General features: G+C 51.2%; 1 protein-coding gene across 1 annotated transcript in view; it reads right to left on the bottom strand.

Moving 5' to 3' along the window:
• ELMO1 (engulfment and cell motility 1) overlaps positions 1–20,646 on the bottom strand; it is a 405,316-nt gene extending 384,670 nt beyond the window's left edge. The window contains exon 1 of the mRNA XM_036738189.1: positions 20,358–20,646. The gene's annotated coding sequence lies outside the window, so the exon portion shown is untranslated. The remainder of the gene's footprint in view (positions 1–20,357) is intronic.
• Positions 20,647–24,762: the final 4,116 nt, after the last annotated feature.

Below are 24,762 nucleotides of genomic sequence, written 5' to 3'. Positions count from 1 at the left end.
TGTTGGGAGCAGGCTGGTCTGGAGGCTCAAGGACAGTCCCAGACCAATCCAAAAGTCTGTGAAACCAATGGGGATCAGCGCCATGGAGTCTGTGGATTCCAGGTGACACAGAACTAGCTGGGGACTCCTTGGGCCAGCCTCAGAGGGAGGACTCCCTTATTCCAGGAATGTAGAGCACTGGCCCAGGATTGCTGGGGATGCTGGGAAGTATACCCTCTGGGGCAAGGCGTCCTTAGGTTTGGTCCTGCCTGACCGGGGGCCCTGCTAACCGACCTGAGCTGGTCTGTCCCTCTGGGGGCTGGCAGATATCTGAGGCGATGCCTTAATGACTCCCCCCCACCTCATGTCTGGAATGCTCCCCTTCCTTCCCTCCACCTCCTACCCAGGGCTACTGGGCTACTGTGTGGGAGGCCAGAGGACTCTATGTGCTAAGCTGCCCGGTCCGCCGCCCCACCCCCACCGCCTGCCTCCCCCCCCCCCCCCCCCCCCCCCGGCAAAGGACTCTGCATTTACTTATCTACATGCTTTCCCTGAGTAGAATGTAAGCTCCTGGAGGGCAGGGGCTGTTTCATTTCTGATTCTGTATCTTTCGCTGCTGTTCAGTCTTTTCAGTCATGTCTGATTCTTTGAGACCTCACTTAGGGTTTTCTTGGCAGAGTTACTGGAAAGCTTTGCCATTTTCTTCTCCAGCTCTTTTTACAGATGAGGAAACTGAGGCAAACAGGGTAAAGGGACTTGCCCAGGGTCACCCAGCTAGTAAGTGCCTGAGGCTGGATTTGAACTCAGGTCCTCCTGACTCCAGGCTGGGTGGGTGCTCTGTTGGCTGCAACACCACTTTACACCTAATATAAGGCCCGGCCCACTGGAAGCACTCAACTGAACACCTATGTTTATTCTGGATTGAACGTAATTCTAAGAACCGGCAGCTGATTGATGCCCATTGCCAGGGTCTTCACGGAGAGCCCTCCGCTCTGACAGGTGCTCCACGGCCACCCCAGCACGGCTCATGGTGCAGCTGATCAGGAGCTTCAAAGGATGTCTCCATTAGAGAACCTGCTGACTTCGTTTCACCTCCCCAAGCTGTGCTCAGTTCATCCATAATTCACTCTGCGCAGGCTCCACGAGCCTCAGCTGGATTCGCTCTGCCCTCCCTCCTCTGCCCTTCCTGCCTCCCCACCCCCAGCCCCTGTGGGTGACCCCACGCTCATGACACACATCAGGGGATTGCAAACTTGACCACAGATGCGGTCCCACATCTCTTACTTATTACACACAGACAGCTCTTTGCCTCCATAATTGATGTCTCTAGACTATAACTATACATTATCTTTCCTAGCAACGATCAAGGTTTCAACTGAAAATTGAAACCTGATAAGTGTCTTGGCTCAGGGCTGCTGAAACCATTTATCCAAACATCCAAACCCTGAGCCAAACCAGCAGTGTTTAAAAAGAAAGAAAGAAACACAGCACGCACAGCAAACATGGAATTGAAGGGGCCTCAAGTTCATTCAGGAAAGGGAGGTTCTTTGGATCAAATATGGCACATCTCACTCACCTTCCCTTTCTTCAACCCCTCCCCACAAAGAACCCAAAGCCTGAGGCTTCCCCTCTACCAGCCTTTGCTTGAAGACCTCCAATGACGGGCAACTCACTACGTCTCGAAGTAGCCCACGCCACTTTGGGGCAGCCCTGGTGGACAATTGGAATCCTTCCCTAGTGTCCAACCTCCCGTCGCTCCTGATCCTTAATCCTGGCTCCACACAGCACAAGGCCAATTCCCCTCCCAGGAGATACTTTTAAATACTTGAAAATGGCTATTGTGCCCACTCCCAGCTTCCACCTAAGCCCCCACTCTATCCTCCAGGCTCTCTATCTCCCTTGTTCCTTCAAGCAGCCCTCACAAGACATGGACTAAAGAACCTCACCCTCCTCTGGGAGCCCTCCAGCTTGGCAAGGTCCTCCTTAACCCTCTGAGCCCAGAACTGAACACAAAACTTTGGGTATGGTCTGACCAGGGTCGAGCATGATGGGTAATACCCCTTCCCTAATGCAGCTAAGAGACTCTTCTGTCTCTTGACTGCCCTGCCCTTCTGTTAACTCAGAGAAAGCTATCCACTAAGAGCCCCAGGTTGTTTTCAGACAAATTGCTCCACCTTGTTAAGGTTGTTTTTTGAACCCTAGTCTAGCGTATAATGACTTCCCATTTGTGTCTAAAACGTCACCTTCTGTGATTCAAGCCAATGTTATGATAGGGGTCGAGCTTACAATTCTTTTCAGATGCCAGGGCTAAGACTATGGTGTTTGAGGTTGTTCTGTGATAACACCATCGGTACATGTGAAGAGTATCTGTCCTATCACCTTTCCATGGGCCAGGCCTTTGCACTAATCGTCTTCCTCTGGGTTAATGAATTCCTCACATCACCTCACTTTGATGGTCCAAAGGGCAATGGAGACCTCACCAGCACAGAAAACATCAGTCTGGGGCACACTGGCTTAATGCTGAGAAAGCAAGTGAAGGTGGAGGTGGAATAGGAAAAAAAAAATAAAATAAAAAAGTAAAAATCCTTAAAATGGGCTAAAACCCCATGTAGACATAAAACTAAAATGCCACGTACACGTCGCCTTTTTAAATTCTAATCTGGTTGGTTGTTGTCCTTTGATCCTGAAGAGGACCAAAATGACTTGTCAGGATTCACTGTGTCAACTGTGACTGGTCAGGCCAATAGCAGCTCGGAATGCTCTACCACAGGTCGGGCACAAACAGTCTGTGTGAACATTGGGGTGGATACCCCAGACTCGCATCCTGCCTTTCCTTTGAGCTGGGCACACAGCGCAGAGGGGGAAAGCCAGGGATCATAGAGTCTGAATCTGGCTTCTCACCCCAGCCTTGCCACTTACCCCTCATGACCTCGGGGAGCCCCTTCACCTCAACGGGCCTGCCTCAGTTTCTTCAGCTGTAAAAATAAAAAGGGGGGGGTTGGACCAGATAGATGGCCTCTGGGTTCCTTCCAACCTCCAGGAAGAGGAAGAATCCATGAAGTCTTGAGTTTCCAAGTGTGGTTATCAGCAGCTTTCTTAGCCGTTCCCACAATACGCTCTCTGTAAAACCACTTTCCTAACCGGAGGATGGCCTTTGCCACTCGAGGTCAGGGAAAGTTAAAATCATTTGACACGGTCCTTTGGCGAGTGAGGGAAAGCAGAGTTCCAAGGTCAGCGCCGCCAGCACCCTCGGCACTCGGGGGATTAGGTCTGGCCAGGGGACTGGAAGGGGGCAGGGCCGTCGGATCCAGCTCCGGCTAGTTTTCCTAAAGGACGGGGCTCTGGGGCTGAGATGAATTCTAGGGCCTGTCCCTGTCGCCTTGGCAAGGCATTTCCCCATACAAAGAGCAGGTGAGGCTGGTTCCTCCTTTTCGGTCAAACAGCCTGAGTGCCCCGCACTACCCAGCGCTACTCCCTGAGCTGATGGCTTGAAAGCTCAGCCGCACACGGGAACTCACCTCTCCTCCTGCCAGGAAAGCAGTTCTCCATAAATGGTCTCCTGGAGGCCCTTCAGATGCGTGAGAAACGTCCTCCGGCCTTCCCCAGGTCTTCTCGTCCAGGCTACGCTCTGGTCCTCAGCCCCCTCACTCATTCTAGTCCCCACCCCCCTGCCTTTCATATATGCTCCTGGGGGTGGGGAGGAGGGAAAGGGGGGGCAGTGCCTACCACGTGCTTTACGAATACGCTCTCATTTAATCCCTGGGCATTTGAAAGTTCCTTGGGCAGCCGAGGCTATGCCTGGGAGTCGGGTCTTCTGCTTCCCATCCTCCCTCCAGGCCCTCAGGGGCCCTCGGCCTTGCGCTTACCACATCATTTGTAACGCAGCATCATTACCAAGTGTGGAGAGGAGGAAAACGATAAGGGACTGAAGGCACCCTGGGGAGGTGGTTGAAACTGGTCAAGGAAAGAAGTCGGGGAAAATCCCAGGATTTAACCGATCCCGGCTATCCCTATTTGCCGGTTAGCAGGATTGGGCAAAGCCTGGAGGAGCACCCTACTGCAGGGATGGGAGGACATTAAACCGTGGGACCCAGGCGCTAGAAGGCTCAGCTACCATGAGAGGCCCTCCTTTTATTGATAAGGAAATCGAAGCTAATGGTTCTTCCTCCTCCCCAGCTCCCTTCCAGACTCAGCTCAAATGGCCGCCTCTCCTAATCTCCCCCAAGTTACTTTGTCTTCAGTGATCTGAGGGCACATACTCTCCTCCTCACGGAAGGTAAGGACCCTGGATCTTGGCTTTGTGCGGCCAAATCCCACTTCACTGTCTCACTGAAGGCCCTCTTTAGTTCTGCCCTCTTTGGGCCAGGAAGATCAAACCTCTACAAGGCAGCCCATCTACTACTTAAAGACAGGTGTCAGGTTCCAACAAGTGCCCTCTTTACCAGGATATTGCCATTCCTTCAGCCAGTCCTCATGGGGTATGCTGTCCATTCCCCTCACTGGGTCCCCTTGTCTAGACATGCTATGGGTTACCAATGTCCTTCCTTCCTAAAAGGTGACAACTGAACACAATTATGCTACTTTGTGATCAGATATAAGGATACAGTCAAACTTTTAGTGGATTCTGTCAAGAGCACTTGCCTGGAGACTGAGTCTCTCTCTCTCTCTCTCTCTCTCTCTCTCTCTCTCTCTCTCTCTCTCTCTCCCCCTCTTCCTTGCTTTGGTGCCAACTTCACATCTGATACCTAGGCCATCTATGTCCTCATCCATGCCATTGGTAAAAAAACAAAATATGCTGGATGTCAGTGGGGCAGGCATAGACCTCTGGGAGATGCCTGCCCCCCCTCCCACTGTAGCCAGGAGGTTCAGGAGGACACTGACCCAAGCTCATCACCCAGGCATCAAGGAAACAAACCCAGCAAAAGACAGTCATCACTTCCTACATTCCAAAGAGGAGAAAGAGGGATTTCAAGACATCCTGACAGGAGATTCGGGAGGCCTGTGACTTTTATCTTCTCTATGCCCTTGGATTAGGGGAAGAATGTTAATTAGCCTCTCCTCTACAATGCACCAGTTAACTCATGTAATTAATTTGTATCTGGCTTTTCCTTCATCTGCCGAAAGTCTGAATTGACAAACAGGAAGAGCCAAAGGCCTGCTTCGCCTTCCTCATGGTGCAGGTGATCTTTCACTTGACTGCTCATTAAATAGTTATTGTTTTGAGATAAAATCTAACAATGAAAATTCCTTCCAAGGTACCTGGCTGTCACATGTGTGCTGGGCAGGGATTTTCGATGGATTCTCCCATCTCTGGACCTAACATCGGCAGGAGAGTGTGAAACGGCACAACAGCACAATGGCACCCATGCCTTGCATGAGGCTGAATGCCATGGGCCTGCCTTCCTTTGTTTCTGGAGCCATCGCCTGTTCATATCTGAGGGCAGACAGAAGCCCCTCCTAAAATCCAGGTGTGATGGAATGGTTTGGAGGAATCAACCTTAAAAAGCACCTTCTTTTTCACCAACTAACCTGAGCCAACATCATCTCTGTCCTTACTGGGTGTGCTAACAGCCCAACGCCTGAAGGAATCCTCATGGGACCTGTTCCACAAAGTCCTTGACCATCCACCATCTCTTCATCTTGTAGGAGTTTAAGGAGAAGGCCTTTGTGCCTTTTGTTTTACACTCAAGCAAAGGAAAGCCCAGACAAGCTCAGATTTGCCCCAGGTTGTGTTGTGGGATGAACTTTGGGGCTTCCTAAATCCAGGCTAAGCTACTGCTTCCCTCTTTAATGGGCCATGGAGGTGCAAAGGAAAATCTCAAGTCATGGGACAAGAAACCACCCAGGGCCTCCAGGAAGCTGAGTACTTACCATTCCGTCGGGTCCATCATCACATGCAGGATGAGATTAATCTTTCTAATACTCTGCTTCAATTATAGAATCAGAGAATACCCAAAGTGGCATTCTTGTTGGTTATTTTCTAGTCCAACCCATTCCTGAGCAAGAATCCTCAACAAGTAGTCATCCCGCCTCCGTTGGAATACTTCTACCTCCCAACACAATACACTACCTCCCAACACTGACCATCCCACTTTGGTGTGGCTCTAAATATTAAGACATCTTTCCTGATGTCAAATCTCAACCAGCTCTTATGCCATGGATGGAAGTTACTATGGGTCAGACTTCATCTCACAGTAAGGAAAACCTTCCTCTCAGTTACTGGAGTCGAAAAGGAGAATGGCCTTCCTGGGAAATGGCAGGTTTCCCATCCTTGAGGACCAGAATGGCCCCCTAGACGAATATTGTCGATGGGATCCTGGCCAGAGAAGAGTTGGACCAGATGAAACCTGAGGTGACTTTCAACTCAAAAATTCTGGAATTCCTGTGAATGTCTGTCAGCCTCTAAAAGGCAATGCTGAAGAACATTTGACTTTTATTGGCACCGTTGTTTTCCTCACTCTTCTCATGGGCAGTTAGCCAGTCCTTCTTCCCCAAGAGGACACACATTCTGTCACTTGCACCATGCTGGATCAGGTGATGAGCGCTCACCTCTGCCTTGCCCTGCCACGAGCAGGCCTTTGTGATATATCACCTCCTGCACAAACAGCCTCAGAAGGTATTGCTTATGCCCATTTTATAGAGAAAGCCACCAAGGGTCAGAAGGGAAGGGGCTCACAGCTCAGGAGAGAAGGAGGACTAGGCTCCCCTCTTGGGATGCTCTTTCTGCCAGACAAAAGGAGAGAGGAGCTTGCATGAGAGGGGATGCTCTACCTGGGGGCCCCCATCTTTTAGCTTCCGCAGGCAAGCGCACAAAGCAGATAAATCAGTGAGGATGGCCCTGGGCATGCTCAGGCACAAGATGCGAGGCCCATCTAAGTGATGGACTCCAAGCACTTGGAAGAATCTCCAAAAGGAAAGATGATGCCCAAATACTTCAAGAACTTCAGAAGGTGAAAAGCCGGCCACGATGGCCTTGCTGGGCCTCTTTTTCCCCTCACTAGTGCTTCGGTGCAGGAAAGCTCCTAGAGAATGAAAGGACGTTTTCTGAATCTGCCCCTCCCTGCCCAAGAAGCTACTGGCAGCTCTTTCATTGGCCTGGGAGGGGACACTCACCCTTGGAGAAGGGTACACAGTCCCAAAGGCTGCCACCACAAATCAGCAGAGACTAGAGGCATGGACTTGGGCTAGGGGGTGCCCGGAAATGGAAACTGGGGGCTTTCCTTGGCTGGCAGGTGTCCCACCAGGACTCTCCCTGTGACAGAGAGAGGGGCAGGGTTAAGGCAGAGTTAACTAGGAAAACCTAGGGGCCAGCGCTCAGGGCCCAGCTTCCAACCAGGTTTCAGAAGCCCTTCCCCCCTGCCAGCTGAAGAGAGCAATTCCTCCCCAAGAATATTGGCTAAATCCAAACCAGGGGAGGTCTCCCTCTCCTGCTTACTCAGCTGCTTTAACTTCCTCTTCAAGGCCCGTCCTTTGCAGGCAGATGCCCCTCCCCAGGCGCTTGCACCTTCTCCCTCTGCCTTTCCTCTTTCCAGGGATGTGGATACCGAAAGGGTCCCTAGACAGCTATTTAATTGACATTAACCCAAACCAAGGGGCCTTTCTTCATTCCCACAGCAGTGGGCACTTCTCTCCCCCAGCTCTCCCCAACCAAAAGATGGCTTTGTATGATCTTTGCATTTGTACTTTAGTGGCTATGGGCAGCCAAGCGCCACAGGGGATGGAGTGCTGGACCCCGAGTCAGGAAGACCCCTCTCTGGGTTCCAATGTGGCTTCAGACGCTAGCTGTGTGACCCTGGGCAAGTCACTTAATCCTGTTTGCCTCAGTTTCCTCATCTGTAAAATGAGCTGGAGAATAAAATGGGAAACTACTCCAATATTTCTACCAAGAAAAACCCCCAGTGGGGTCACAAAGAGTTGGACACAACCGAACAGCAGCACTTTAATGAGGACAAATTCTCTCTCCCCCTAGAATAGAAGGTCCTGGAGAGTGGGTTTTGGAGTGGGGGGTGGGTGGGGACTATTTCATTTTGGGTTTTTGTTTTGTCTTTGAATCTCCAGTGCTGAGAACAGAACCAGGCACACAGTAAAACCTTAATGTATGTTTGTTGGATTGAAATATGAGGGTGGGAGTGGGGGAAAAAGGGCAGGCATTTTTGTTTGAAGATGCAAAATATTTAGTAGTGCCTCTGGTGAAGCATCATTGTTCAGAATTCCTGGTGGCCAAGCCTCGCCACCCACTACACAAAGATTCCCTCTACACATTAATATTGTAAGCAGCACTGCAGGGCCAACATCTAAGGGAGGGAGGAGATGAAGGGGGAAAACATTTTTTTTAAAGAACTTAAGCATATTATTTGAAAGCAAAGCATGATTGCAAAAAAGGCTGATAATAGCTGGTGAATACAGAGTATGTTAGTTGTGGCTGTTGGCTAATTTCAAAATGTTGTATTTGTTTATTAAACAGATAAAAATGTATTGAGTGCCTGCACTTTCTGTTGGGCACTGTATAGGCCCAACTCCCCTCATTTTATAGGGGAGGAAACCTTCCCAATGCCTACTCCCTGGCTGGTCCTCTCTTCACTGTGACATACCTTACCGCTCCTCTAGGTAAGTAATAACTAACATCTATAAAGCACTTTAAGGTTTGCAAAGAGTTTACATATCCTCTCATTTGATCTTCATAACAACCCTGGCAGGGAGGTGCTATTATGAACTCCATTTGACAGTTGAGGAAACTGAGGCAAACAGAGGTTTAATTGACTGACTCAGGGTCACACAGCTAGTAAGTATCTGAGGCAGGATTTGAACTCAAGTCATCCTGACTCCGGGTCTAGCACTCTACCTGCTGTGCCAACTCGATATGGTTTTCCTTCATTTAGACTGGCCTCTCCACACTCCAAGTAGAATTACTGAGTTCTTATTGTATCTTCCTTCACATAGGACCCAAACATATAGTATTTTTCAGCTGAATGCTTCTCATACAGGCCACATTCATTTTAAATAAATTTATTCACAATAACATGACCAAAGGAAGGTTAGTCTTTTGATCAGCATTTCCTCCTGGTGGGTGTTCCTTCCACCTCTGCAGATCTAAAGCCCTCCAGAAACCCAGAAGGATTTGGACCAGGGGCTCCAAGAGGGCTCAGTACTAGAGGAATCCAAGGAATCAGAATCACACAGACAGATCAATAGATTTGGAAAAGTTTGATAAAAGGTAGCATCCATGTGTTACAACCACCACGACAACAAAAAAACCCAACACTACAGAGACCAGGAACTGAGGAACTTCTTATAGCCCCAACATAAAGCATCTTCCTAAACCCAGAGGCAACGTTTTATGCAAGTGAGAAATAGCCACATTCCCTAGAAAACAAGTGAAGTCAAGGGTGCTAGTTCTCACTTTCCCCAGGGAATTGAATCACGTGATTGTTTACCTAGAAAATCCATCAGGTTCAACAAAAAAAGGTAATTGACTTTGCAGAATGCAAGATAAGCCTCCAAAAGCCATTTGAATTCAGAGAGCCAGAAAACATTTTATATATACTGTATACAGAGATGAGACACTATTCCCATCAACAAAAATCATTAAATATCTGGGAATCAACTCACCTAGACATACATGCCCTACAAAAAGAGAATCATAAAGCCACATATACAGAAATAAAGGAAGATCTAAATAATTGGAAGGAAAGTTAATTATTAAGCCTCACTAATAATCAGAGAAATGAAAATTAAAACAATCTCACATGCCATGCCATAGCTGTCAAATGGGCCAAAATAACTCACATAACAAAACTCCTTGGTGGAGAAACATGTTCATCTTTATTGCTGGCCAAGTCGAACCCAGGCATCAAACATGGGATTCGGAGAAGGAATCATAACCCTTGACCCAAATACTAGGAATGTGCCCTAAGATATATAGCAAAGAACAGAAAAGTCTATCCAAAAATAGAAAGCGCAACATTATCATTGCCAAGCACTCGGAAACATCCTAAACGTTCACTGATCGCTCAATGGATGAAGAAACTCTGCTATGGCACAGATTCCATATTGAACGGGATTTTGAGAGTTCATCATTACGTTGTCCATTTATACCTTGGGCTTCTCATTCTTAGCCTATGATCATACACAGAGGCTTCAGGAAAAATAGAAAAAGTCTTCTTTCTTCTCCCCATTTGCGGTTTTCTTGGCAGAGATATGGGAGTAGTTGGCCATTTCCTTCTCCAGTTCATTTTACAGATGAGGAAACTGAGGCAGAGTTAAGTGACTTGCCCAGGGTCATGCAGCTAGCAAGTTTCTGAGGCCAGATCTGAACTTAGGAAGATGAATCTTTCTGACTCAAGGCCTGGTGCCATCTACTGTGCCTCATAGCTGGCTGGGAAAAGTCTGCAAGGAAGTTTTTATTCTGTCTTCTAAAAGCTAATCCAGTCTAATCCAACAAGCACCTACTAAGCACCTGAGGGCCCTCTCCACTCGTCCTGATCTACATCTGGCCACTGGACCAGATGGCTCTGGAGGAGAAAGTGAGGCTGGTGACTTTGCACAGCCCTCCCTCACTTAATTCCAATCCATTTGCATGTCTTGGCATCACCTCCCTAATGATGTTGTGTGGGATACAAGAGTGTGAAAGCTTCCCTATGAATAACTTAGGCAAGGTGATACTCAAATAGTACAAATTTAGTTGGGATGTAGACCTCACTAGGCCTAAGTTTCGTTTTCCTGTAAATCATATGATTTCGGGGAAATCAGGTGGTCTGCCCCTCTCCCCCTCCCCTAGCCTACTCACAAACTGTCATCTTAACATTACAATTTCCCTATAAGGTAATTCTGTAGTTTCTGTGCTGGTATTGGGTAAACTTATTCTGGGTTAGATTGTGAGGCCACCCATCCCCGCAAATAGGGACAGGGGTCCAGCCTCTTAGAATTGTTTGTACAAGGTTATATATCCCCTTGCCTCTCTTCACTACCATCTCTGCCCTGGTAGTGGGATATGCCCAATTCTCGCGAGACTTGATCAAATAAAGCTTCTGTTTTGTTTCTACCTTGAGAAAGCTGAGTCACCTCTGTTTTTTTATTTGAGTCAGTGGTCTGTTGTCCCATACAATGTCATGGGCCCCTTAAAGGGCAAAAACAACAGCTAAGCACCTACTCTGTGCTCGCTCTTCTTCAGGCTCCAGACTCTGGACTTTTCCACCCAGCCCCTCCCCTCTCTCATTCCATCTTACTTTTTGTGTCATTTCTTCTCACTAGAAAATAACCTCCCTGAGGGCAGGAACTGTCTTTTTTTTTTTGTCTTTTATTTGTATTCTTAACACAAGGCCCAGCCTATAGTAAGTATTTAATAATTGCTACAGATGCTGGAATTTAATAGGTCAGTTTGGCTCAAACAGAGTACTTGGCCAGAGTGGAGTAATGTGTTATTGTGGTTGTTTGTCCTTCATCCTAGAAGAGGACCATGACATCAGGGAGGTGGTGCCAGGACATGCAGGTGAATTGGATTGAAGTGAGGGAGGGCTGTGCAAAGTCACCAGCCTCACTTTCTCCTCCAGAGACATCTGGGTCCAGTGGCCACATGCAGATCAGGATGCTGTGGGAGACCTGGACTCTTCAACTAAGGTCTTTAACAGGTCTCAGTTTGACTGAAGCAACACCCATTCAGTGATTAAGACTAGGTAAGAAAGGAGGCAAAGAATGGCCTCTTTTACCTAGTTAAAAAAAAAATCATTCTGGAGAGGAAGACAATCGCTATTTACATTCACTCTGAGCCAATCAGAGCCCAAACGATGACCAAGTGGGGTCTGGCCTAGGACCTATTGTTGGCCAATCAATGACTTGGGTTTAAGACATAGACCTCAGGAAAGAAATCTAGTTGGTAAAACTGAAGATATCGTGCAGAGGTTTCAGCCATCAAATTTTACTATTCCTTTGGGCAGAGCACCAGCAGGATTAGAAGGAAGGAAGGAAGGAAGGAAGGGATGAAGGGAGGAAGGGCTGTATTGCCCAAATGGTCATTTTCAATTAAGTTTCCAGTGGGGCAACTCCTACTAGTTATAGAGGGGAATTAGGCTTCAAAGGGGAATAGCCGCTTAAATGTGGCAGCCTCAAAAGCCAATCTCCAGTTTGTACTGTATTGGACCACAGAGTGCTGGGAAGCCCTAAGAGGTTACTGACCATGGTCAGTCCTGGGTTTTAGGAAAATGACTTTGGCAGTCCGGTGGAAGGCAGAACAGATGCTCCACACTGGGACTCTAGGGGGGCAGCATGTGAGTGGAGAGAAGGGGACCATGGGTGAAGGGAGGCCTAGTTTGGGGGGGAGGTCAGGGAAAGAAGTGAAATGAGCAGTTGCCCCGGTTGGACCACACATTCACTCGCTCCCAAGCTTGGGCTGACGTCCTACGCCAAACACTTCACTTAGAACATGGAAAAGTGACTTCAGAAGTGGGAGAAACAGAGCTCAACAGTGGGCTATAATTTCAGTTTTTTCTACTTCTGGGGGCCTGCAATTACTGAGGCAGCTGTGTGGCTGCACCACACACACACACACACACACACACACACATGCATGCACACATTCACACAAACACCCCCCTACACTCACACACACATACACACACACACCCTTACAGTGGCACTCATTCCCCACAGACTTGGTTCCACCCCACCCACCCCCCAGTCCACAAACCAACATATCTGAGCTTTTACTCTGCCCCACCCATGCCCAGAGTCACCCACTTTCCAGATAACTAGGGGTTTTACATTTTATTACAACGTATGGAAGACAGCATGGAATATAGAAATGGTACCCCAAAACAAAGAAAGTCTCTATGCAGGCAAAAACATTTTTCTACAACCCAAATCTCTCTCTGATGGTTTTGTTCCCCATGCCTATGCATTAGCTTTCTGTCTCTTCTGCAGTACAGAAAGACTCAGGAGAACCAAGGAATCAGAGAACCCCAGAATCCCAGAACTGGGAAGGACTCCAGGAGACTCAGAGCCTCACCCACATGTGAACAATGATCTCTACAACATACTCAGTGAGTGATCATCCAGTCTTCGCTTGAAAACCTCCAAGGAAGAGGAGCTACTTACCCCCTACCCCCCTCACCTCACCCCACCCCACCCGAGTAGTTCAGCCCATTCCATTTCTGGGTGGCCCCCATTGTCAGGAAGTTTTTTCTTGACCTCAAGCCTAAATTTGCAACTCAGCTCATTCGTTCTGGCCTGGCCCTTTAGGGCCAAACAAGTGTGACAGCCCAGCCCTTCTGGTACTTGGAGACAGCTCACAAATCTTCCGGGAGTATTCTCTTCTCCAGACAAACATGCCCCAAACCCCAACTGATTCTGAGTCTGATTCTGCATGGACAGGCTCCTCGTCCTGATCACCCCCTCCCCACTCCTGGTAGACTGGACAGCCTCCAGCTAACTGGGGTTGGGCAGAGCCCATAGACAGGAGGGGGGAAATCTGGACCTCATGACATTGTATGTTCTGACATCGCTCATCCTAACATTGCTTACCCACCTGCCTCTCCTGCAGAGGTAATAGTAATGACTCACAAGTCACTTTCCTCCTAAGCGTTTCATATTCCAGCTTTACAGAACAGGAAACTGAGGCAGCTAGTGTAGGTCCCAAAGCCAACAAGAAGCAGAGACCCAGACTCGAGCCTCTCCTTCTAAGACCTCTCAAAGATGAGGCCTGAAGCCCAAACTGGGGCTAAAGAAGAGGCTTAGAAAAAAGGAGAGGCTGGGAGCAGTATAATAGCTGTAGCATGGAATCGAATGCCCAGGTTAAGGAGTTGTAATGAAACACAAAGGAGCCGTGACTATTGGGACAACCTGTGTGAAAGGCAAAGAAAGAAAAAAGGAGAGGAGGGGTAGGAGGAGAAAGAGGGCATCCAATTAGGCCACCTGCCTCATTCCTGCTCCACCAGGCTTCAATTACCTGAAACCCCACTCCCTTTCACTAAGAAAGCAGGAGCCACAGAAAAACAGCAGCATTATATTGGCCACTGTGTTCTCCAATCACAAATGTGTTCAACCATATGGTCTCTCCCAAGACCTCTCATTTCCCATCACCAGGCATGTGCCTATTAGAACTGTACTCAGTCCAGTAGGTGGTCTCTCCCAAGACCTCTCATTTCCCATCACCGGGCATGTGCCCACACAGTCCAGAGGCCTGAATTCTGAGGTAGCATCTCCAGGTAGCATCAGGGTTGCAGTGAGGATCCAATGAGATTAGAGTGCTCAGCACAGTGCCTGGCACCTAGTAGGCACTGTATAAATGCTAGCAGCTATTATTGGCCTGAATAGATAAGCCAGTCATCCCCCATATAACAACAACCTTGCTCATATGATAGGGATCAGCCCCTGCCAGACATTTATGGAATGACTGCCGTGTCCAGAGCCGATTGTGCACCCCCCTTAATACCGCCTTGGTCTCAGCTCTGGCTGGTGCTTCCCGGTTCCCAGCGTGCTTTCCCGGTCCCTGCCTTTTGAGGTAAAGTACCCAGCAGCAGCAGGGTGCCCGGGCTCCACTGCCAGCTCCCTCGGCTCCCTGTGGGCAGCCTCCAGCCTGCGCCCTTCTCTCTTAGTGCCTGTCATTCTGGGGGCTTTGCCTTTCCCCTCCTTGGAGGTTCTAGGATAGCCAAGCTCGGTTGGCTAAAATGCTTATTTTAATTACATGTCCTCGCAAACTTGCTGCCAGCCACTGTGGTTACCCTTCTATCTGCAAGCCACTGCAAGTAATTAAAGCCAGCCCGGCTGGGAAGGGGAAGCCAACACCGGACCAATTCTCTAAATCGGAAAGTCAGAGATAAGCAAAACAAGGTCGAGAGCCCCCAAAGCCCACCCTGGAAATCAGGGAGGGGCGTGGGGGTGGGGGTGAAAATCTAGCTCAAGGCAGGGCTCCACTGGGCGGAAGGAGGCTCAGGGGAAGGGACTGGGGACTCAGAGAAGGCTCAGGAGAAACAGGAGAGGCATCTTCCAGTATGGGAAAGACTGTTGTCTGGAAAAGGAAGCTTGCCGGCTCTGCCTGGCCAGAAGGCAGAACCAGGAACATTTTGCAAAGAGGAGACTTTAGGCTGGATGTCAGGGAAAACTTTGGAAGGATGTGAATGATTCCAAAATGAAAGGAGTCAGGTGGACGTCCCTCTCATGGGTGGTCTTTGGGCAAAGGCTGGAAGACCACTTTGGGGGGATGGAAGCCTTAGGGATAGGGCCAGACAGTTGGGATTCCTTCCCCCAGAAAATCCTCCATTCCCTGAGACAAGAATTCACTGGGGTTTAATCCTAAGGTGAAAGGGCTGCCTGATTCCAGACAGGACAGGCCTCAAGCCTCTGCCTCTGCACACAGCAGCGACCCCATGAGCAGTTACTGAAGTGACAGGATCTCGGATTTTTGAGCTGTTAGAATTACACACAGCTCTAGGTCTGGTAGGGCCCTCGGAGGCCATCTGGTCAAAGGCCCTTCATTTCCAAAAGAGGATGATGATAGTCAGAGGAAGAACTTGTTGTAGGCCACACAGTCATTCAATGGCAGAGTCAGGACTTGAACTCAGGTCTTTTGACTGCAAATCCAGCCCTTCTCCGATCTGCCTCACCAGCCCCAAGGCTGCCATCTTTACAGACCCATTTTTACAGAAAGTCACATTTTGAAAGGGGCTATCCCAATCCACAGCAGGGTCCCAGAATTCACAGACAAATGTACTTATCTGCAAAGACTACAAAGACTAAAATCTGCCTCGCATATCTTTGAGGGATGATTTTTCAAATGCATGTAAAAGCTGTTCGGATTAATTAACAAGCATTTATTTATTATTGAAGTACCAGTTCCTGCATAAGCCTTAGAGGAAACAAGGGAACGTTTGGCCAATGGGCATTTCCTCAGTCTGTGGAGAATGATAATCCACTGAGCTCTCTTGGTGGGGGAAGGGAGGAAGTCTTCTGCAGATTTTTTTCTTTGATGTTCCAAAGGGGATACTCTTTATAAGGTCACCAACCACTGGTGGATAGAATGGAAACCAGAGATAAATAATTTACAAGGGGAAAGTGGCTCTGGCTTGGCCGGGGGAGGCTGGCTGACCCTCCTGGAAAGGGAAGCAGCCAGACATCAGCAATCTACTATGACACGTATAATTAGGATACTGAGAGTCAACACACATTGAGGAGTGTGCCATTATGTGCAACAGTAAGCAATGAGGGAGCTACAAAAATATAATTTCTCATTTTCAACAAACATTACTGATTCTAGTCTGAAAGGGGAAGCATTTGGCAAGGTTGGAGGAGCTCAAGCTAGAAAAAGGCCTTGAAGATTGTTTAGTCCAATTCTCTACTTTCTCAAATAAGGAAATTGAGACCCTGCGAAGCTTACATGACTGGCTGTAGATCTGAACCCAGAGCCTTTGACTTCCCATCCAGAGGTCATCCTGCTTCCACCGCTCCCAGCATGGCCCCATTAGTGGTAGAATGGTGGTGGGGAGAAAGCCAAGAAGAGCTGGTTTTTCCTCCCACCTTCACCACTGACCTTGTTCAAATTACAAGCCTCTGTCAAGATGACTGAAGGTGCCTTCTAATGTTGACACTCTAGAGGAACAAAGATGTAGAGCCAGAAGGGACCCTAGAGGACACCAGACCCAGCCTGGCCAATTTTACAGGCAAGGAAACTGAGGCAAGCAACTAGGAAGTGATTTGCAGAGGGTCACACGATGGAAGGTCTGAAGTGGGATTTGAACCCAAGTATGAAGGAACTTTACTTCTTGGGGAAGTGGAAGTATTCCAAAATATCTCCCAGTTTTTGGAGGCATCCTGACTTGGGGGGCATCAGGCCCACCCAACCTCTCACTCAGCTTTGGGCCAGGGGCCAGGGAGGTAGAGTTGGCTTTCAGTAAATGTATAAAGGTCAGGGCCTGTGGCTTTCACTCTGCTCAGATCTGCAGGAAGCCTGGGTCCTCACCACATTTCCCACATCCCACAGGATCCTTCCCCGCCTTTGCCCCTTCTCCAGTGTCCCTTTTGCCCTCCCTGATTTCCCCTTTGCTTCCTCACTTCTTAATTCTCTTCATTCTTCCTCTTTTCTTTTCTCTCCTCTTCCGTTCTTCCCCTCTCCATTTCTCACCCCAGAAATGGGAAGCAGAGAAAGGCAGTTAGAGCTGGTAGGTGACATGGGGTCAAGGAGCCCTGGCTGTTCTCCTAGGTTCTCAGAATGAAGCTGGACCTGGCCTTCAGGGCACTGCTTCAGGGAGCGTTTACATTTGGACTCAACCGATCCCTCCAATCACAAAGCCTCTGGCCTTTGGCCTCATCTAGCTTTTCCCTTTCTCTGGCCCGAGGGAACTCTGCCTGGGGGTGGGAGAGGTTGGGGAGGGGGAGTTCAAGTTTGCCCTCAGGACCTTCTCCAGAAGAGCCACACCCTCCACACTTCTCCTGCCCAGCTCTCACCACCTCAGGGGTGTTCAGCTAAAGAGTGAGGAGGCTAAACTAGGTTACCGAACAACAGGAATTCTAAAGGGAATCTCCCAGTCCCAGGCTCCAGGCTCGGTAGCCAAGATCAGAAGATAATGAGAGGACTTGGCCTCTGCTCCGAAACCCAAACCAGTCAGACACCAGGTGGGTGTGGTAGGGGTGGGAAAGCCAAGAAGGGCACTTTTGTTTTTCCAATTTGGGCCTGGGGTAGGGCCAGGGCCTGTGATTACATTAGTATAAGAAACGTTAGCATAGAAAATGCAATTTAGAGCTACCTACTCCTGGCACTGGGGAGCCCAAGCTCACTGGCTGGATGGCTGGCTGACTCACTCACTCTCTCTCTCTCTCTCTCTCTCTCTCTCTCTCCCCCCCCAACCCTCTCTCTCTCCCTCCTTTCTCTCTCTTTCTCTCCTCCGTCTCCCTCTCCCTCCCCCTCTCCTTCCCCTACTCTCTCTCTCTCTCTCTCCCTCTCCCCTTTCTCTCTCCTCTCCTCTCCTCTCCCTCTCTCTCCCTCTCCCTCTCTTTATCTCTCTCTCCCTCCCTCCCCCTTCTTCCTTCCTTCTCTTCACCCCCACAAAACCACAATGCCTCTTTTTTCTCAATTACTTTTAAAAAATAAGCATATTTTAATACCAGAAAATCACCTTCTCCCTGGTGTACAGACAGACACTCACTGTGTACTATGTCAGATTGCACCTGTTACCTAGAAGGGTCTGAGCCTCTGGCAGGCAACTGAGGCAGTAGCCCCCAGGTGGGGGAGCAAGGAACAGGGGTCTCCAATTGTCACAGGCAGGGCATCTCCCCCTTTCAAGCCTGGCCTGGTATCCACCCAAGGCTTGGCCCAGCTGGACCCAGATTAGCTGTCTCCAAAGGCAGGTATTTGGAAGCAGGAAGGAGGAGGGCGTGGTCTCCAGTCAGCGTCTCTATTTAGCCAGCAACACAGGCTGGGGGATTCCGCTGAAGACTGGGGCCCCAACAGAACATTTCTGGGGATAGAGGTGGTCTGGAATGAATGGCAGGTGGGCAGTTCACCGCCAGGCTTTGGGGCCACCAAGTTTACATCATCCAAGCCCACCTCATTTTACCAAGAGGAAGAGAAGTCCCCCCAGGCAACCAGGGGCCGGAATGGCATTTGCGCTTTAGTCTCCACCATCCTGTTTGTTAAAGACCTAGAGTGAAGTCTCCATTCATCCTCTGCATGTCACAGGCGACAGAGCTGAGGGGCAGGGCAGCCCACAGCAGAATGCCAGCAGCAAAGCTGGGACCGGAGCCCACAGCCGGTTTTTACATTTTTCCCCCTGCAACACTGCTCCGCCCTGAGTTCTTGGGAAACATGAATAATCATCTCATATCATCAACACCAGGATGATGGAGCGGTCATGGGAGGGAGGGCGAGCGGAGGGGGGGGGGGGGGGGGGCTGACTCAGGGCCAGCCCTAAAGCTTCATTGGTACCCAGGATAGGGCCGGGCCTGGCCTCCCCAAGGCCTTGCTCCTTGCACCCAGCACACTGGGCGGGGTGGGGGGGGGGGGACCTCTGATGCAGGCTTTACTGGTGGGGCGGGATGAGAAGACCTGGGAGGAAAGGTCCCTCGCAGAGGAGACTCACATCAAGAAGTAGGAGCCCAAGGTACAGGAGGATGCGCCGGTCCTCACCGTCCACTGCACCATCCAGCATACTACACATTACTGTTCAAGGCTCATCAGGTGTCCCGAGGCTGAGGCAAGAATCTTAGAACTTGAAGAGGGGGAGTGGAACCGCAGCCTCCCTGAGGGTCACCGAGCTCCCTCCCTCTCAGGCAGAGAGCGCTGTGGGCAAAGCTACGGAACAGGCTGCCTTCAGCCCAGAGGTCGGCAGAAGTCCAAGCCCCTCCCCTCCCCAACCTTCCCATGCCAACTCCGCCTCCAGGCCGAGGGCCCAGAGGTAGGAGAGGGAGACTGCCTGACCCCTGCTCTGACGGGAGGGACCCAGGAGGGACCCTGGGCAAACAGCTGGGGGAACCTGCCCTCGTCTGGAGGCATCGCGCGCGCACACATACACACTCACGGAGGCAGCCTCCACTTTGTTGCCTGCCCGGCAGCCCCGCTGTCTCCTCGGACTCCAAGGCCCCCAAAGACTTCTGCTGCGCCCCCATGCGCCGCCGCGCTACCCGCTGGCCCCCAGAAGCGGAGGGCTAGCCCTCCGCAGCCCTTGCTGTCCGGGTCTCCGTATCTCCTAACTGTGCTAGTGGCTGCCCGCCCTCCGCGCTAGATCAGCAGCCCACAAGGGGTGGCCGACATTTAGCAGGAGTGCAGGGCTGGCCGAGCCCCAAATCTCCCTCCTGGGCCCCGTGGAGCCCCAAAGGGCTCCACGCTCTCCCGGACGGTCTCCCCAGGTAGTGCTAAAGCCTGGAGCCCCCAGCGGCGCAGCGCGTAGCTTCCTGCCGGCGTCCCTCTGTCTATCCTGGGCTCCCCTCACCCCCGGGCCGGACAGTCCCTGCAGTGTTTTCCCCCCACTCCCCGCCACGATCGGATCTGTCCCCCACCCCCGCGGCTGCGGCAACTGTGTTTCGGGTGCCTCCTGAACAACCGACCAGTCCCCTCCTCTCGTGGTGCCCTGGGTACCCCCCCGGCCCTGGGCAACAGTGTATCGTCGTCCCCCCCCCCCCATCCGCGCATACGAATAAGGACGGGGACACAGACACGCAGGGATACACAGATAAACACAGAGACACACAAACGCACAGAGAAACACACAAGCACAAACACAGACACAGAGCTGCACGCCGAGAAAGCCCGGCACAAACACACACACACACACACACACACACACACACACACACACACACACACACACACACACACACACAGTGGCGCACACACCGTGACAGACCTCCCACCCCTCTCTCCCTCCCTCGCCGTTCGCCCAGGAAACTTTGCTAACCTGCGCACGGCTGTCTCCGCTGCGGGGTCGGGGTCTGGGTCCGGGTCCGGTTCGGGCGGGGGAGCTCGGTCACTCGCCTCCCAGCCCCGAAGTTGGGGCTCCGGGCTGGGGTTCTGTGCCTGGGGGCCGCTCTCGCTCTCACAGACTGGTTCTGGTGACCGGGACTATCCCATCCTCATCCTCAGCCTCGCCCTCCCTGCCTCGGACTCTGGGCGTCAGCGTCCGTGTTCTTGTGTGTCCGTGTGTGTGCGCGCGTTCTGCGCGCGCGATCTTCCCCTCTTCGTCAGACACCCACAGACACACTCCCCCACCCACAACCCGCGTCCTCAGCCGCCACCCCCGCTGCCGCCGCCGCCACCACCGCCGCTGCCTCCCCGTCGCCCCCGTCGCCGCCGCCGCTGCTCTCACTTCCTCTTCCTCCTGCTGGCCAGAGGCTCACTTTACATCTGCAGGGCGTCCCGAGCCCAAGTGGTGAGCTCCCTCACTCGCGGGGCTGCGGGATCTGCCGGGCCTGGCCCGTCTGGGGCTACCCAAGGGTCCCGACGGCCCCTGCCCGAAGCCTCGAGGGAGCGCTCTGGCCTCCCGCACTCCCAGCCCGACACTGTGGGACCTCACTCCTGGCAGGACCGACTGACGGACACTTTGGAGGGGCTGCGGGGGGCCAGTGACCCTTTCACCAAAGGGCACCGGGGCGCGCTCGCCTGGAAAGCTCCTTTGGCTCCTGGGACAGCTGCGCACGGCCGCCCGGCTTGTTGTTTGTGTCTGCTTTGGAGTGGGGCCACAGGGACTCGGGGACTTGGCAGGCTGTCCTTTGGAGCAGCAGGTGCAGCTTCGGCTCCCAGACCGTGAGCTGGATCCGGGGCCTCGGGAGTCATCCCTGCCCGGGAGGGGCGGAGGAAGGCCGAGAGCCCCAGGAGCTGCTGGCACCCAGTTACCAAGGAGTGGAGTCCGATTTTGAACCCAGCCCCCGGTAGTTCATAGCAGTCAGAGCTGGAACGGACCTCAAAGGTCGTCCAGTCTGACACCGCCCCCACTCCATTTTACCGGGGAGCAAATCGAAGCTCATAGAGGAAACTCGGCTTCCCCGGGGTCACACAGGAAAGCAGAAGGGTAGGGCTTCCAGCCCAGGCCTTAGGACAAGCCGCCTCTGCCCCCAAAGGCACCAATCTCCTTCCACAGCTCCAAGACTGGGTTTCTCTTTCCTTCATCATTGCGTCCAGAATAACCTGCCGGACTTACTAAAAATAATAGTTGGCTTCAATCAGTCAGCAACAGTATGTATGCACCTACTGTGCCCAGACACTGTGCCGAAGCGCTGGGGATACAAAAAGCGGTAAAAAAAAAAATCCATGCCCTCAAGGAGCGCGCAGCCTAATGCAAGGGAGACCACGTAAACAAATGTGGGCAAAGCAAAGCTCTAGAGGGGATCCATAGGAGATAATGGCCAGAGGGAAGGCACCCAGATTAAGAGGGCTTGGGCAAGCCTGGGGAGCCAGAAGAGGAAGCTGAGGAGAGAGGCATCCTGGGCACGAGAGACAGCCAGAGAAGGCCCATGGAGCTGTGCAATGAGGTGCCGGAGGACTGGAAGAGGTGGGGGAGGATCGCTGACGACGACCTTTGAATGGCACACGGGATTTCCTATTTTATCTTGGAGATGAGAGGGAAGCGCTAGAATTTCCTCCCGAAGCCTAAGTTACAGTCCGAGGCTGAGTGTGGGGGTGACATGTGGGACCCCTGCTTTAGTGACTGAATGGAGTAGGGCCTGAGCAGGCAGAGACCTGAGGCGGGCAGCTTCAGCAGTGGCTATTACTGTAGTCCAGGTTGAGGGGACGAGGGCCTGAAGCAGGGCCAGAAGGCGGCCACCAAAGAGAGAGAAGTTTTGGAGGCGAGCTCGACAGGCATTGGCACCGTATTGGACATGGGGGCTGACAGAGTGTGAAGAATCCAGGATGACTCCTAGGCATCAGAGCCTGGGGGTCTGGGAGGAGGGTGGTGCCCTCGAGAGCAATAGAGGAGTTTGGAAAGGGGGAGAGTTTCAGGGAAAAAATAATGATCAGGTTTACAAAGCCTTCTCCATACATAACCCCCATTTTATAGACGAGGAAACTGAGGGTCAGAGGTGACTTGCTCGTGTTCACACATCGAGTTAAGTTCAGAGGTATGATTCAAACCTGGGACTCTCTTGCCTCCAAGTCCGCTTCCCCCCCCCCCCCCCCCCCCCCCCCCCCCCCCCCGCCACGCAGCCAAACTGATCCATACAAACGTAGATGGGCAGCTAGGAGGTACAGTGCATTAGAGCACTGAGCCTGAAGTCAGGAAGACCTGAGTTCAAATGCAGCCTTACTAGCAAGGCACTTACTCCTGTTTGCCCCAATTTCCTCATCTGTAAAATTAGCAGGAGGACGGAATTGCCAGCCACTCCATTCTCTTTGCTAAGACATCCCAGATGGGTCACGAAGAGTCTGACGTGACTGAAACAACTGAGCGACAACGAGGTGCTTTCATCAGCAGCTGAACTGTTACGCTTTAAGTGGCCTGGGAGGAGACACTAAGAAATACCTCTTCACTCCCAGGTCCGGTGGACGCCTCCAGAGCTCCATTTCTAGGGAGACGCACTGCTCCATGCTAAGAACTAAAACTTGGGAGATTTCCCTGGATGGACTGCTTCTGAAGATAGGGTTCCGGCCTGTGAATTAGGGCAGAATTAGGGTACAGTCCAGCTAGAAGGGCACTGTGGCCAGGAGCCTAGCCGCTCTCAGGAAGCAATCCCAGCAGCCTGAGGAGAGTGAAGGCGTTCTCCAGTGCTACAGCCAATTTCTGCATAGTAATGTGAATGGGACTGACTATCTTTTGCCTTTCTTTATTTCGCCAGTATCTGGGAATACAAAAAATTCTACTAAGCACAGTCTGGAACACAGTAGGCACTTAGTAAATGCTTCCTGACTTGCTTGAATGACTTTCAAAGAACCGTTGATTTCTCTAGGCACTTGGTCAGGCAGCTAAGCAGGCTGAAGTCCTCCTAGGAGACAAGAGGAGACCTCAGACAGATCAATGAGGCTTCTGTAAAGATCCCCCGTGTCTCCAGGTAGAGTGAACAAGAATGACAGACAAAAGGCGAAGAGGAGTGACCACCAAGAATCCGAGGGGACAGAGCGCAGCTTCTAGCGAGCTTGGCGGAGAAAGCCTTGGCGAGGGATGTGCAGAGTGTACCTAGCGTGGATCATCGTAAACAAAGGAAAGGCTGGCCATAGCCCTCCCTGCTCTTTGAGGCAACAAAGTATCCTCAAAAGAATGATCGCTCAGTAATGACCACTCCCATCCATACTGCCCTCTAAGGTCTGGAAAGTCAAGCCTCTCAACCACCCTGTGATGGGGGAGTGGAAATGTTATCCTCATTTTCCAGATGAGAAAACTGAGGCAGAATTTGGACCCAGCCTCCTAACTCCAGGTCCAGGGTGTGCGTGTGTGTGTGTGTGTGTGTGTGTGTGTGTGTGTGTGTGTGTGTGTGTGTAAAGATGGACGTAAAGAGGTCCCCAAACACTTTGAGCTAAGCCATGCTGGGGAGGGAGCTGGCTTTTGTGAGGAGGTAGCATCAGCTTGTTCTCCAAGAGATGCTGGGGAGGCTCAGTTGATGGTTCTTCTGAGGAGTGTGGAGGCAGCTCTGAGTAGGTGAGAAGTACCCTCTGCCTCTGATTGGAGGGCGGAGGGCTCTTCCCAGAACCTCCATTTAAGGAGGGCTCTTGGGCCAGCTAAGCTTCATTTCCAGCAGGCCACTCTACTCTGGGCTTTCCCATCTACCTGCTGGTTGGGTAGGAGCCATCTCCAGTTCTCCTGACCTATATCCTGCCACTGGATGCTGATGGCTCTGGGAGAGAGTGAAACTGGTGATTTTGCACAGTCCTGCCCCATTTAAATCCAATTCACCCACCTGTCATGGCATGACCTTCTTGATGTCACTGGTCCTCTTTGAGAATGAAGGACAAACAACAACCTTTTCAGCTTCCCTTTAAATGTCATCTTCCCTTTCAAATGTCAGCTTCTTGATGGCAGGGACTGTCCCTTTGGCCCACATTTGCATTCCCAATGCTTACTTAGCTCGGTGCCTGGCCCGGAGAAAGCACTAAATACATGTTTATTGACCAACAGACCATCTGACATAAACGGGGATCAGGTTTGCTCTTTTCCCAGGGAATGTCAATTCAACAAGCATTTATTAAGTGCCTCTTACGTGCCAGACACTGGATTAGGAGCAGGATGCAAGGGAACGCCTCCTCAAATGTGTTAGACCTAACATCAGCTCTGGTGGATCCCTATGGGGATAAGTGAACATGTCCACAGGAACTGAGAAAGCATTCTAGAAGTCCTGAGCGAGAAACTCAAGGCCTCAGGGCTACAGGTGGGCTTG

Source organism: Trichosurus vulpecula, chromosome 9 (genome assembly GCF_011100635.1).
Source record: "Trichosurus vulpecula isolate mTriVul1 chromosome 9, mTriVul1.pri, whole genome shotgun sequence".
Lineage (NCBI taxonomy): Eukaryota > Metazoa > Chordata > Mammalia > Diprotodontia > Phalangeridae > Trichosurus > Trichosurus vulpecula.
Note: the sequence above shows the minus strand (reverse complement) of the source record. Positions and strands in the feature narration are given on the sequence as shown.